The following is a 13,980-nucleotide window of genomic DNA, read 5'->3' as shown; positions in this document are numbered from 1 at the left end:
TATATATATACAGTACAAACCAAAAGTTTGGACACACCTTCTCATTCAAAGAGTTTTCTTTATTTTCATGATTATGAAGATTGTAGATTCACCCTGAAGGCATCAAAACTATGAATTATCACATGTGGAATTATATAATTAGCAAAAAAGTGTGAAACAACTGAAAATATGTCTTATATTCTAGGTTCTTCAAAGTAGCCACCTTTTGCTTTGATTACTGCTTTGCACACTCTTGGCATTCTCTTCGAACATGCGCGGCTCCGCTCCGTACACCTCGTACACACGCGGCTCCACTCCGTACACCTCGTACACGCGCGGCTCCGCTCCGTACACGTCGTACACGCGCGGCTCCGCTCCGTACACGTCGTACACGCGCGGCTCCGCTCCGTACACGTCGTACACGCGCGGCTCCGCTCCGTACACGTCGTACACGCGCGGCTCCGCTCCGTACACGTCGTACACGCTCGGCTCCGCTCCGTACACGTCGTACACGCGCGGCTCCGCTCCGTACACGTCGTACACGCGCGGCTCCGCTCCGTACACCTCGTACACGCGCGGCTCCGCTCCGTACACCTCGTACACGCGCGGCTCCGCTCCGTACATTTCGTACATGAACAACTCTGCTCTGCACACCCCATACACACGCGGCTCCGCTCCGTACATTTCGTACACACGCGGCTGCGCTCCGTACACGTCGTACATGCACAACTCTGCTCCGCACACCCCATACACACGCGGCTCTGCTACGTACAACTGGTACACACACGGCTCCGCTCCGTACACCCTGTAAACCCCTCCTCAACGTGCACACAAACTTCCCCTCATCCAGCAGCATGACAACCAGCACAGCAGAGTCCTCCACACACTGAGGCCCCTGATCATGTGACCCCTGACTCCTCCCCTCCTGTGACCTCATCACAGGCCCTGTGCACACAGAGCAGCCATCGCTTCAAGCCAATAGCAGCCTGGCAGCGGCTGCAGCTCCGCGGTAGATGGCCCCTGCTTGGGTGTTGCAATATGGCGGTCGGCTCTGTCACTGCTTCCGGCCGCGGTGGATTGTGGGATAGCGACGCAATCGCCGGAAGCTGTGACAGAGCCGATTGGCTGTTATATAGTAGATATATTTATGTACACACATACACACATATATATATATTCTAGGCGCTGGAATCGGAAGTGTATATACCGTACCGTCACTGTGAGGTCCCAATATCCGGCGCAGTAGTGGAGGCAGCGGCGGCCTCGTCCATCACTCGTCAGACAGCTGCGTTTTGTCCTGGTGATTGGAGGCAGCAGAATTGCTTCCTCTGACAAACTGGTGGCAGCGGTGCGATCTGCGAGATTTCTCCGCTGTCATCCATGACACTGAGGTCGGTGTGTAATGCTGCTGGATCGAGCGTCTCCGGCTTCTGTCAAATGAAAAACAGAACAATAAGAGAAGCAGGAGGAGACGTCAGCCGGAGCACAAGTCTGCAAATCGAACCATCACCTGACGGCCGCAAAATCCTGGCATAGCGCATGTTACACACCTTTAGGATTCATCATGTCCGTGTCAACTTGCAGAATTACAGACATGTAAATGACACCTACACATAATATTATATCCTATATATCACACGACGCGCATATGTGGCGCCCCTGAGGCTCAGTCGCCACATAGTTACTGCACCTTTTCCTCTTGAGGTGTGGTACCCCACCATCCTGGTAAGTTGGGAACTCCTTTCCACACTTCAACACCTGCACCCACACACAGGATAGTTCAGCAAAGGACCAGATTGCAGCTCCATGCTTAGAGGGTAGCAGAGCACCTTTCGTGGGTCCTTGCTTCGTAACACGAGATGTGCTGGGAGGTGGGTGGAGTTTAGATTCATATAAAAGAAAGGGAAGGTTTAGAATTACAGATCAGTCTGGGGTGAGTCCCAGAGAGGTCAGTCTGACAGGAGATCAGTCTGGGGTGAGTCCCAGAGAGGTCAGTCTGACAGGAGATCAGTCTGGGGTGAGTCCCAGAGAGGTCAGTCTGACGGGAGGTCAGTCTGGGGTGAGTCCCAGAGGTCCCTGGAAGAAGGGATGGAAGAAGGAGTGCTGCAGCTGCCTCAGTGACCTGAGCCAGCTGGCACAGGAATGGAAAAAAGGAGAAAGACGTAGAACTGAAACCTAAAGCTTCCATAGGAAAGAAAGACAAGTACGGAACGAAGGAGTAAAGAGAACAGAGAGGAGGCGTGGGTTGGATAGGAACCCTGCCTATAGGTTTCTCAGCGCAAGGCCGGGGCCTGGTCCCCAAGGTTGGTTGGACACTTATGGTTCTGCAGCAGACACCGGTGGAGTAGTTGGCTGTAAATGCACTACTCCCATCCAAGACTTGGGACACAACAGCAACACGGATAGAGAGCCGGGATCCAGGAGCATCCCCGAGCAGGCTACAGCTGTCTGTCATACAAGTAGAGTTCTAGGAACATCTAGTAAGGAGGTATTCCAGGGTAACTAAGTACTGGAGTGCTTCACACCACAAGGCGCATTGGCGGAGTCGTTCAGGAAGGTACATGTTGGCGGAGTGTTGGAGAGGAGAGCCCTGACTTGCCCGGGAGGTTGATTGAGTCTCTACCCCGGAGGACACGGCACGGAGGCAAGCACCAGTGGGTACCACGAACTGTGAGTAAAGCTTTTAAACTGCAAGCCCTGGTGTCCTCCATTCATTCATCGCTAACACCTTCAGCACCGCTACATCTGGGTACCAACATCCCCACCATTCTGTGCCTCTCCTCATCTATTGCACCTACACTGCCCTGGGACTACAGCTCCACCTGTGGGGAGCTACACCATCTTTGCTGCACCACACCATCAGTCCCAGCGGATCTGCAAGCAGCGTTGGCTTACCATCTTACTTGCTAAGCACCACAGGTGGCGTCACGAACTATTAACCACAAACCACCATTGATATTTGGGCGCCCAGGGCCACGGACCGGGTCACCGCCACCGCTGTGACACATCCCCCTGACACCGGCCCGGTACCGAGTACCCCACAGCCCTGGGAGGGTGATCCACATACTTGCTGTCTTGTGCTGACTAAATATATCTAGCTTCCCTGACTGCACTTCTGATGAGAGAAGCGGAGCTTGTCTAGTCAGCGCATGAGCGTCCGTTTGCTCTGTGACTTCTAGGAAACACTGACATCATGCATAGAGTTGAGCGAAACGGGTCGGCCAAATTCAGAATCCGCTGACTTTTGCTAAAGTCGGGTTTCACCGATCGAAACCCGATCATAGCGTGAGGTCGGCCATGAGGTCGCCGACTTGAGCGCCAAAATCGCGTTTCAAATAATGCTTCCAGTGCCTTTTCTCTGCCAATCATCAAGGACGCACACTGTGGGCAACGCGATTACGTCGGCAGCGGCCCCCACCATGTTAGGGTAGTTTCACACATCCAGATAATTCCGGTACCGGAAAAACCGGTACCGGAGCTATCCGTGTCCGTGTGGATATGTAGGCTATCCGTGTGACATCTGTGTGCTATCCCTATGTCCGTGTGTACCATCCGTGTGCTGTCCGTGTGTCCGTGTATTGGAAAAATTAGTTTCAATGTTAACCCTTTGACTTTTAAAAACGCACATGGATCGCACACGAACAGCACACGGACAGCATCCGTGTGCGGTACGTGTTTACACGGACCCATTGACTTGTATGGGTCTGTGTGATCCGTGCTGTTGCACAAAAACGGACATGTCAGCGTGTTTTACACACGGACACACGGTCCATGAAAACATGCTGACATCTGCATAGACACATTCATTAGAGTGTGTCAGTGTCTCCGGTACGTGAGAAAACTGTCACTGCACGTACCGGAGCCACTGACGTGTGAAACTGCCCTTAGATAAGGGCATGCAAGTGATTGGCTGGCTTTGTGTGGCATCACAGTGCCTACAAAAAGGCCGTCACCGCCGACCGCCATCTTACTTCTGCCGATCTTAGAACAGGGAGAGGTGCTGCTGCTAATTCTGAACAGCGTTAGGCAGGGAAGAAGAAAAAAAATAGCTTCTGCTGATAGCGCTTTTCACTCTAAGTTAGTGTGCAGTGAAAGGGGAGGATTTTTGTTGTGTGCAGCAGCGCTGGTGGTGATTAGGCTGCCTTATAAGGCTACCTGCTAGCTGCATTGCTGTGTGCACACTGCTGTTCAAACTGCTTTTTTCAAAGCACTCCAACTTTTATTATAATAATAATCTTTATTTTTATATAGCGCTAACATATTCCGCAGAACTTTACAATTTGCACATATTATCATCACTGTCCCCGATGGGGCTCACAATCTAAATTCCCTATCAGTATGTCTTTAAAATGTGGGAGGAAACCAGAGTACCCAGAGGAAACCCACGCAAACACGGGGAGAACATACAAACTCCTTGCAGATGTAGTCCTTGGTGGGATTCGAACCCAGGACCCCAGTGCTGCAAGGCTGCAGCGCTAACCACTGAGCAACCGTGCCACCCATAACTTTTATTATTTTGTTCTGCTCAGTTACCGAGCGTTCATTTTTTCACACACTACCATGTACCGGATGGTATCACGGACAAATACCAGCTATCTGTGTGTGACTCTGTTAAAAAAAAAAAGAGATTTTCCATTTTTCCAGACCTACACAGTATAGAGCTGTCTGCTTTTCAAACAGTATTGTGTATATCTGCCGTTCGCATTACGGTCACATCTATACAGAGTCAGCGTGTGTGTGACACTCCGTAAATACATATACGGACATTTCCATTTCTCCATACACCGTATTGAGCTGTCCGATTCTCAAACAGTATTGTATATCTGCTGTTCGCATTAGTCACATCTATACAGAGTCAGCGTGTGTGTATGACACTCCGTAAATACATATACGGAGATTGTTAGTTTCACTAAAAACGTATACAGCTGTACACTTCTGATACCATATAGCTGCTTGTTGGATTACGGTCAAATACATACTGGTAGAGCGTCTGTGACTAACAAAATATATATGGAGATTTAATTTTTTTAATACATCTTACACAGCTGTACGCTCCTCATACAGTACCATCTCTCTTCTGGTATTTTTGGTACATTTTCCCAAACATGAGGTAGTATGGTGGAAGAGGCCACGGACGTGGGCAGGGGGGCGCAGCTGGTACTGATGGTGGTGGTGCATCGGCTGGTTCTGGCAAAAGCACATTAGCAGCTAAGGCAGGAGGTGTTGAGCCTGCGTCATCGTCTGGCCCAAGAAGGCCTTTAAGGTTCCCTTTTCTGTGAGTAGGTAAACTGCTTTTAAAGCCGGAGCATCAGGAACAGGTTTTGGCTTACATTGCCGAAACAGCCTCCAACTCTATTGCCTCCTCTTCTGAAGTTACAAAAACTGCTAGCACAGAGTCAGTGCAGGCCTCTGGTCAGTAACAACACCTTTCGTTGTGTCCTTCACCAACACCAAAAGTGAAGGATGCTGCAGCACACTCTTCAGATTACTCTATGGAGCTCTTTTCACATACCATGCCTAGGTTATGAAGTCAAATCCTGAATTCCCCAGTACACGATGAATCTGACATGGAGTGCACTGATGCACAGCCACTGCTAGATGAATCTGCTGGTACATTCACCCACAGCACTACATTGCCCTCGCAGTCTACTGAGCCCGAATCAGACCCTGATGAAACTCAGGTGCCCCTTCCCGCATACTCTGCCAGCTTACACGGTGACACAGAGGAAGGTGCAGATGACATTGAAGACAAGGTCATGGATGACCCAGTTGTTGACCCGGATTGGCGTCCATTGGGGGAAGAGGGTGCTGGTGACAATAGGTCAGAACAGGAGAAGGATCCGCAATAGGCATCGTCATCGCAGCAGCGGTTATCCGGCAGGCCCGTAGCTGTCAAAACACTTGGCAAGAAAACTAAAAGAGTTGCAGGACAGCTTGGCTAGACGGTCAAATTAGCACAGCGTGCAAGCCCTGAAAATTTGTACCATAGTAGGAAGAGTGCAGTGTTGCACTTTTTTGAACAAAATCCTACTGATGACGCAAAGGTTATCTGTAAGAAGTGCCAAAGGACCTTTAGCAGAGGGAAAAATCTAAGAAATTTGAATACCAGTTGCATGCTTAGACATTTAACCAACATGCACTTGCAAGCGTGGACGGACTACAAAAGCTCAGGTAGCACATGTGCACCTGCTCCGACAAGTTAGCCGGCAAAGCTCCAACGCTTCCCCCACTGTAAGGCCACCGCTAAGCACACCACCATCATGAAATGTTGAGGTGTCGTCGCTAGGCCAAACCAGTCAGGCAATCACAATATTTTCGTGAGGAAACACTGAATCTAGGCCATCAACACCCTCACCATCACAAACCCCTTCTCACTCCATCATGTCCAATGCTAGTTCCCCCATATGCAGCTCTCAAGTCCAGCTCACCCTACCAGACACTCTGAGTAGGACAAGAAAGTACTCATCCTCTCATCCGCGTACACTGGCTTTGAACGCCTACATTGCCAAACTGATCTCATTAGAGATGATGCCCTTCCGCCTGGTAGAAAGTGAAGCTTTCCCGAGAGCTCATGGCCTACACTGTCCCATGCTATGACGTACCCAGTCGGCACTTTTCTCGAAAAGCCATCCCTGCCCTCCACCGACATGTGAAAGACCACATTGTTCATGCACTAAAACAATCAGTGAGTGGAAAGGTGCACCTCACAATGGATGCATGGACCAGTAGGCATGGCCAGGGCCGTTACGTGTCCATCACTGCGCACTGGGTTAATGTGGTGGATGCAGGCTCCACAGGGGACAGCGGCGGTGGAACAGTGCTGCCTAGCCCATGGTATAGGAAACAGTTGGCTGTAGGTGTTCGACCCTCCTCCTTCTCCAGAAGCGAAAGCTCGTTGACAGAGCGCAGTCCCATGAGCACTCCATCCACATCTGTCAGTGTTGCACACGAGGTGTCCCACTATCGAACAGCTAGTGGTAAGCGGTAGCAGGCTGTTTTAAAAATGATGTCTTTGGGCGACAGTAGACACACCGCGGAGGTACTGGCCGACTACTTGCATCGACAAACTGAGTCATTGCTGGGCAGTCTACATCTTGATCCAGGCAAGGTAGTCAGTGATAATGGGCGGAATTCTGTGGTAGCCATAGCCCTTTCAAAACTCACACACATACCTTGCCTGGCTCACACCTTGAACCTGGTGGTGCAGTGCTTCCTAAATAATTATCCGGAGTTAACAGCCCTGCTCCATAAGGTGCGAAGACTGTGCTTGCACATCCGTCGCTCAAACGTCTACTCCAGTCGTATGCAGAAGCTGCAGCGATCACTCAACCTCCCCAAGCACCCCCTTATCATAGACCTTGCTACAAGATGGAACTCCACCATGCACATGGTTGAGAGGCTGTGCGAACAGAGGAAGGCTGTAATGCATTTGTGGAAGGATACACGGGCAGGCAGTTTGAGGGCAGCCATGGAATTGTCGGGTGTGCAGTGGTCAAAGCTGAAAGACCTCTGTAAAGTCCTTCAGTGTTTTGAGTAATGCACATGGCTGGTAAGCGCAGACGATGCCATCATAAGCATGAGCATACCACTTATGCGTCTGCTCATGCAGACTTTGACACACATTAAGGATCAGGTGTCCGCAGCTGAGGAGCAACAGGAGGAGGAGGATGGAAGCCTCGATGACAGTCAGCCATTGTCTGGTCAGGGAACTGGCATGAACGAGGTGGAGGAAGATGAGGAGGAGGATGAGGGGGATGATTATTTTGGGGAGGAGGATGCTTCTCAGGGGGCAAGAGAACATGTGGGCGTGCCAAGGTCAGGTACAGGGTTTGTGCGTGACTGGAGGGATGTGGATTTGCCAGAAAGTGCTCCTTCACCCACCACTGGCAGTGCAGCATTGACACCTGGAACATTGGCCCACATGTGTGACTATGCCTTGCGGATCCTAAAAAGGGACCCCCGCATTGCCAAAATGATGATGTCACGTCGCCGCCAGACTTGGGGCCTGCTGTTCCGGTCGCGGCCACTAGGAGGCGCCAGACCGCCACTTCATCGTCAGACTCAGGGACGGCTGTTCCTGCCTTGGCCACTGGGAGGGGCCGTGGTTCCGTCACATCAGACTCAGGGCCTACTGTCCCGGCTTTAGCCTCTAGGGGGCGCCGGTCTGTCACGCCTTTAAATTCGGGGTCTGCTGTTCTGGTTGCGGTCACTAGGAGGCGCCATGGCTCGCCCGTGAGTTATGGTGCTGACAGAGTAAGGGCACCTGCGCAGGCATCTGGTGGACGCAAGCTCCGCCCCTCTGTCAGTCATCAGAATGTTACTACATCACCATCCGGCCTGGTCCTGGGGGCGGTACTGATGACATCATCAGCCCAGGAACCTGTGAGGGGTGACCTGATCCCTCAAATACCTTGGGACTGGTCTTGCAAGCCGCCGGATATAGTCTTGGTTCCCCTGCATGCTACTTTGTGATACTATAGTTGATTCTGACTTTGACTCTGCTTCTGCCTAACGATTCTGTACCTCTGCTGCCCTCCTGGTTTATGACTCTGACCTTGGCCTGGACTTCTGACTCTGCTTCTGCCTAACGTTTTTTTACCTTGCTGCCCGACTGGTTTAGACCCGGATACTACCACGTTTTTGTCCTGTATTGGAACTCCCTTTCTGGCGACCGTCCTGCTCTGGCCACTGCTCCTATTTAGACAGCACGTCCTGGGCTCTGCTATAAATCCAGATCCCTGTATAGGGGTAAAGGGTATCAGTGTTTCTCGGGGTGTTGTCTGGCTGCAGCCCAGACCGCAGACGGACGTTACATTATATCCGGCCCAAAAATAAAACTGCTTCTTATGTATATTTCTAACATATGTGAAGGCAGTTTCCCTGAACTTTTTTTTTCCTTTCTCCTGACTGAGCTGATTGTTGGCCTGAACACCTGTTGCACTGCACTGCTTGGAAGATCACTCTCATTCTCCTGCACAAGCATGCTGCTGTCTGGAATCTTCAGGGAGAGAGCTATACGTCAGAGATCCATGCTCCTGGGACGTCGCCCTCTGGGCAACCACTCTGGCTATGGTTGTCCAGAGGCTCAGGTATTGCCCGCAGATGCAGCGAAAGTTTTATTACCTATCTCAGTTTTATATGGTCAGAAAACTCTCTGTTTAAACGCGTATGTGGATAGTGGCTCAGAAGGAAATTTTATGGATTCTTTGACTGCTAGGGATCTGGGTGTACCATTACTAAAACTTAATGCCCCTATTAAAACCACGGCAATTAATGGCACATCTATCATTCAGGAGGGGGTTAAGTTTGTTACTGCACAAGTTGCTATGTCTGTGGGAGCATTACACACTGAGCTTGTCATTTTTTGTGATGGACAATTTATCCTCTGCAGTTATTCTGGGTATGCCGTGGCTACGCCAGCATAATCCTGTCATCGACTGGCACTTGGGTGACGTTGTACGCTGGAGTCCACAGTGTCAGGAAAATTGCATATCCTTAGCAGTAAACCAAGTTAAGGTTAAAACCCCCCACATACCATTTGCCTTCAGAGATTTTGAGGATGTCTTTTCTATTGCAGAATCTGAAAAGCTACCCCCTCACAGAGAGTATGATTGCCCTATAGACCTGATTTCAGATGCCCATCTCCCGAAAGGGAGAATATTTAATCTCTCAGGTCCAGCGCGTCAGGCTATGAATGAGTATATAGCGGACAGCTTAAAAAAAGGGTTTATTAGACCGTCCATTTCACCAGTTGGAGCTGGGTTCTTCTTTGTAGAAAAGAAAGATGGTGGTCTCAGACCCTGCATTGATTACCGGGAGTTGAATGCAATCACCATAAAGAACCAGTATCCGCTTCCACTCATCCCTGATCTTTTTAATCAGTTAATGGGAGCCCGATGGTTTACTAAGCTTGACCTCCAGGGAGCATACAATCTAGTCCGCATAAGAAACGGTGATGAGTGGAAAACGGCCTTTAATACACCTCTTGGCCACTTTGAGTACCTTGTAATGCCGTTCGGACTCAGTAACACACCTGCCGTGTTCCAGCACTTTGTAAATGACATTTTCAGGGACATTTGTGGGGTGTATGTCGTCATGTATTTAGATGACATTTTGATTTACTCTGCTGACCCTGTGACACATGCTCAGCATGTTCGCTCTGTACTGCAGAGACTGCGAGAACACTCCCTGTTTGCTAAACTGGAGAAATGTGTTTTTTTTGCAGAGGAGGTACAATTTTTAGGATACATGGTTTCAAGCAAAGGCTTCCGTATGGATCCTGCCAAGATCCAACCTATTAAAGCTTGGGTGCAACCCAAGTCGCTAAAAGCGCTGCAGCGATTTTTAGGGTTTGCAAACTATTACCGAAAATTTATCAGGGGTTTCTCTGAAATTGCTAAACCACTCACGGATTTGACCCGAAAAGGGGCAAACGTGACCAATTGGAACCCAGAGGCATTCAGGCTTTTGCTACGTTAAAAGAGTGCTTTGTAGCCAACCCAGTTTTGGTTCAACCTGATCTGGACCGCCCGTTTATCGTAGAGGTGGATGCCTCTGAGGTCGGAGTGGGAGCAGTGCTGTTGCAAGGCACTGCATCACTCACTCAGCTTCCCCCATGTGCCTTTTTCTCCCGCAAATTCTCTGCCACTGAGAAAAATTACGATATAGGTAATCGGGAATTATTGGCGATCAAATGGGCCTTCGAGGAATAGTGCCACTTCCTTGAAGGCGCAAAACATAAGGTCACTGTGATTACAGATCACAAGAATCTGACTTACCTGGAGTCAGCTAAAAGATTAAATCCTAGACAAGCGAGGTGGGCCTTGTTCTTCTCTAGGTTTAATTTTTTAATCACCTTTCGTCCTGGTACTAAAAATGTGAGGGCTGATGCCCTCTCTCGAAGTTTCTGCCCCTCACAGGCTGAGGACTCGGAGCCAGTTCCAATACTGGCCAATGGGATTGTTGTGTCGGCCGTGTCTCTGGACCTTCTGGAGGAGATCCGTAGATCCCCAGAACCAGCCCCTGATTCGACGCCCCCCCCAGAAATTGTTTGTCCCAGCGCCATTTCGCCTACAAGTTTTGAAAGAGTCGCACGACTCTGTCCTGGCAGGCCATCCTGGGGTCAATAATACCGCCAGACTTGTGACTAGGAATTTTTGGTGGCCAACGGTAGTTAAGGACTGTAAGGATTATGTACTAGCTTGTGAAATCTGTGCTCGCGCCAAGTCCCCTCATAATCGGCCTGCCGGCTGGCTCCAGTCCTTGCCCGCTCCAGAAAGTCCATGGACCCACATCTCCATGGACTTCATTACCGACTTACCACCCTCAGAAGGGAAGACATGTATCTGGGTTGTGGTGGACAGGTTCAGTAAGCAATGTCATTTCGTTCCCCTCTCTGGTTTACCTAATTCAGAAACCGTGAGTAAGCTGTTTATTGTTCATGTAATACGACTGCATGGCACTCCAGAGAATATCGTGTCCGACCGAGGTGCCCAGTTTGTTTCTAAATTCTGGAGGGCATTCTGCAAACGGATTGGTATTGAATTATCCTTCTCCTCCGCTTACCACCCTGAGACCAATGGTCAAACGGAGCGTATCAACCAGGCTCTAGAGCAATATCTTCGCTGCTATGTCTCGGAACATCAGTCCGATTGGGCGGAACATCTCCCATTAGCTGAATTCGCTCTAAACAACCAATACCAGGAATCTATCAAAACCACCCCATTCTTCTGCAATCATGGTTTGCACCCACGTTTTGGTTCATTTTCGGCCAAGATGTCGGAGCTCCCGGGAGTAGAGAATTCCATACGTCACTTAAGGACAATCTGGTCAGAGGTGAACACTAACTTGAAAGGGTCCCAGGAGAGGGAAGGCTTCGGCCACAAATAAACGGAGGTCCACGGGGCCGCACCTAGGAGTTGGGGACAGAGTTTGGCTGTCTACCAAAAACATTAAGCTTAAGGTGCCATCTGCCAAACTGGGCCCCAGGTTTATTGGTCCGTAAGAGATTTTAGAGGTAATTAATCCGGTAGCCTTTCGTTTAAAGCTCCCGCAGTCGTTTAAAATACCTAATGTTTTCCATAAATCCCTCCTCAAGGTGTACCGCTCCCCAATTCATCCTATCCAGTCCCCTCCTCCTCCAGTTTTGGTCAAGGGTGCCTTGGAGTACGAAGTCCAGGGTATCCTTGATTCCCGTTTAGTAAGAAAGTCTGTACAATATTTGGTGCATTGGAAGGGCTACGGCCCAGAGGAGAGGTCCTGGGTCCCCGCTAGTGACATCCATGGAAAAGGGTTGATTAGAAGGTTTCACCTCCTTCACCCTGACAAACCGGGTTTTGAGGGTCCGGAGGCCCCTCTTGGAGGGGGGGTACTGTCACGTCGCCACCAGACTTGGGGCCTGCTGTTCTGGTCGCGGCCACTAAGAGGCGCTGGACCGCCACTTCGTCGTCAGACTCAGGGACGGCTGTTCCTGCCTTGGCCACTGGGAGGGGCCGTGGTTCCGTCACATCAGACTCAGGGCCTACTGTCCCGGCTTTAGCCTCTAGGGGGCGCCGGTCTGTCACGTTGCCTTTAAATTCGTGGTCTGCTGTTCCGGTTGCGGTCACTAGGAGGCGCCATGGCTCACCCGTGAGTTATGGTGCTGACAGAATAAGGGCACCTGCGCAGGCATCTGGTGGACTCACGCTCCGCCCCTCTGTCAGTCATCAGAAGGTTACTACATCATCATCTGGCCTGGTCCTGGGGGCGGTACTGATGACATCATCAGCCCAGGAACCTGTGAGGGGTGACCTGATCCCTCAAATACCTTGGGACTGGTCTTGCAAGCCGCCGGATATAGTCTTGGTTCCCCTGCATGCTACTTTGTGATACTATAGTTGATTCTGACTTTGACTCTGCTTCTGCCTAACGATTCTGTACTTCTGCTGCCCTCCTGGTTTATGACTCTGACCTTGGCCTGGACTTCTGACTCTGCTTCTGCCTAACGTTTTTATACCTTGCTGCCCGACTGGTTTAGACCCGGATACTACCACGTTTTTGTCCTGTATTGGAACTCCCTTTCTGGCGACCGTCCTGCTCTGGCCACTGCTCCTATTCAGACAGCACCTCCTGGGCTCTGCTATAAATCCAGATTCCTGTATAGGGGTAAAGGGTATCAGTGTTTCTCGGGGTGTTGTCTGGCTGCAGGCCAGACTGCAGACGGACGTTACAGATGAGGGATGACGACTACTGGTTGGCCAGCATCCTCGATCCACACTATAAAGGCAAATTACACAACATCATGCCACAGGAGAACTTAGAGCTAATATTGGCTAAGAAACAAGCAGCTCTGGTAAACAAGTTGTTTGAGGCATTCCCAGCACACAGCAGTGGAGCTGGTTCTCCCACGAGCCGTAGTGGGCAAAATAGAAGAGGTGTTCGTGGTGCACCCAGCCAAACTGGCATTGGAGACAGGGGTTTCCTGACCATGTTGTGGAATGATTTCTCAAGTCCCGTGCACACGACAGCTAATACAGAATCTATTGCAAGTGACAGGAGACAGCAGTTGTCAACTATGGTTACAAACTACTTCACCTCCCATATCGAGGTTCTCCCTCACAGGTCATTCCCATTTGACTATTGGGCCGCTAAACTGGACACCTGGCCTTAATTGGCACAATATGCCTTACAGGAGCTCGCTTGCCCTGCTGGTAGTGTGTTATCTGAAAGAGTCTTCAGTGCTGCTGGCTCAATCCTGACAGAAAAAAGGACCTGTCTGTCAACCCAAAATGATGATCTAACCTTCATTAAAATGAACCATGCATGGGTTTAAAAGATTTTGTCCCACCTTCCCCTGATAACACATAGGTTGCCAGAAAAAAGGCTCGCTTTTGTCCTCCTCTTCCTCTGACTTCTCCAATTCCTCCATTTGCAGCAGCTGAAAGTCAAGCCTACACATCAACATATGCCATTTTTTAAACCACCCGAAATGGGCTGCCCCCCCCTACCCCAGGCCCGGGGTCA

The 13,980-nt window shown here is 50.3% G+C and overlaps 1 long non-coding RNA gene and 1 pseudogene across 1 annotated transcript in view; one reads left to right on the top strand and one right to left on the bottom strand.

Annotated features, from left to right (window-relative positions):
• Nucleotides 1-13,980, top strand: part of LOC141053931 (uncharacterized) — an 81,031-nt pseudogene that overhangs the window by 30,632 nt on the left and 36,419 nt on the right.
• LOC141053944 (uncharacterized) overlaps nt 1-13,980 on the bottom strand; it is an 84,633-nt gene that overhangs the window by 49,875 nt on the left and 20,778 nt on the right. The window contains exon 3 of the long non-coding RNA XR_012221292.1: nt 1,192-1,409. This is a non-coding gene — a long non-coding RNA (uncharacterized lncRNA). The remainder of the gene's footprint in view (nt 1-1,191; nt 1,410-13,980) is intronic.

The sequence above is a fragment of the Dendrobates tinctorius genome, unplaced genomic scaffold, assembly GCF_039654945.1.
Source record: "Dendrobates tinctorius isolate UK_male_01 unplaced genomic scaffold, ASM3965494v1 ptg000173l, whole genome shotgun sequence".
Taxonomy (NCBI): Eukaryota; Metazoa; Chordata; class Amphibia; order Anura; family Dendrobatidae; genus Dendrobates; species Dendrobates tinctorius.
Note: the sequence above shows the minus strand (reverse complement) of the source record. Positions and strands in the feature narration are given on the sequence as shown.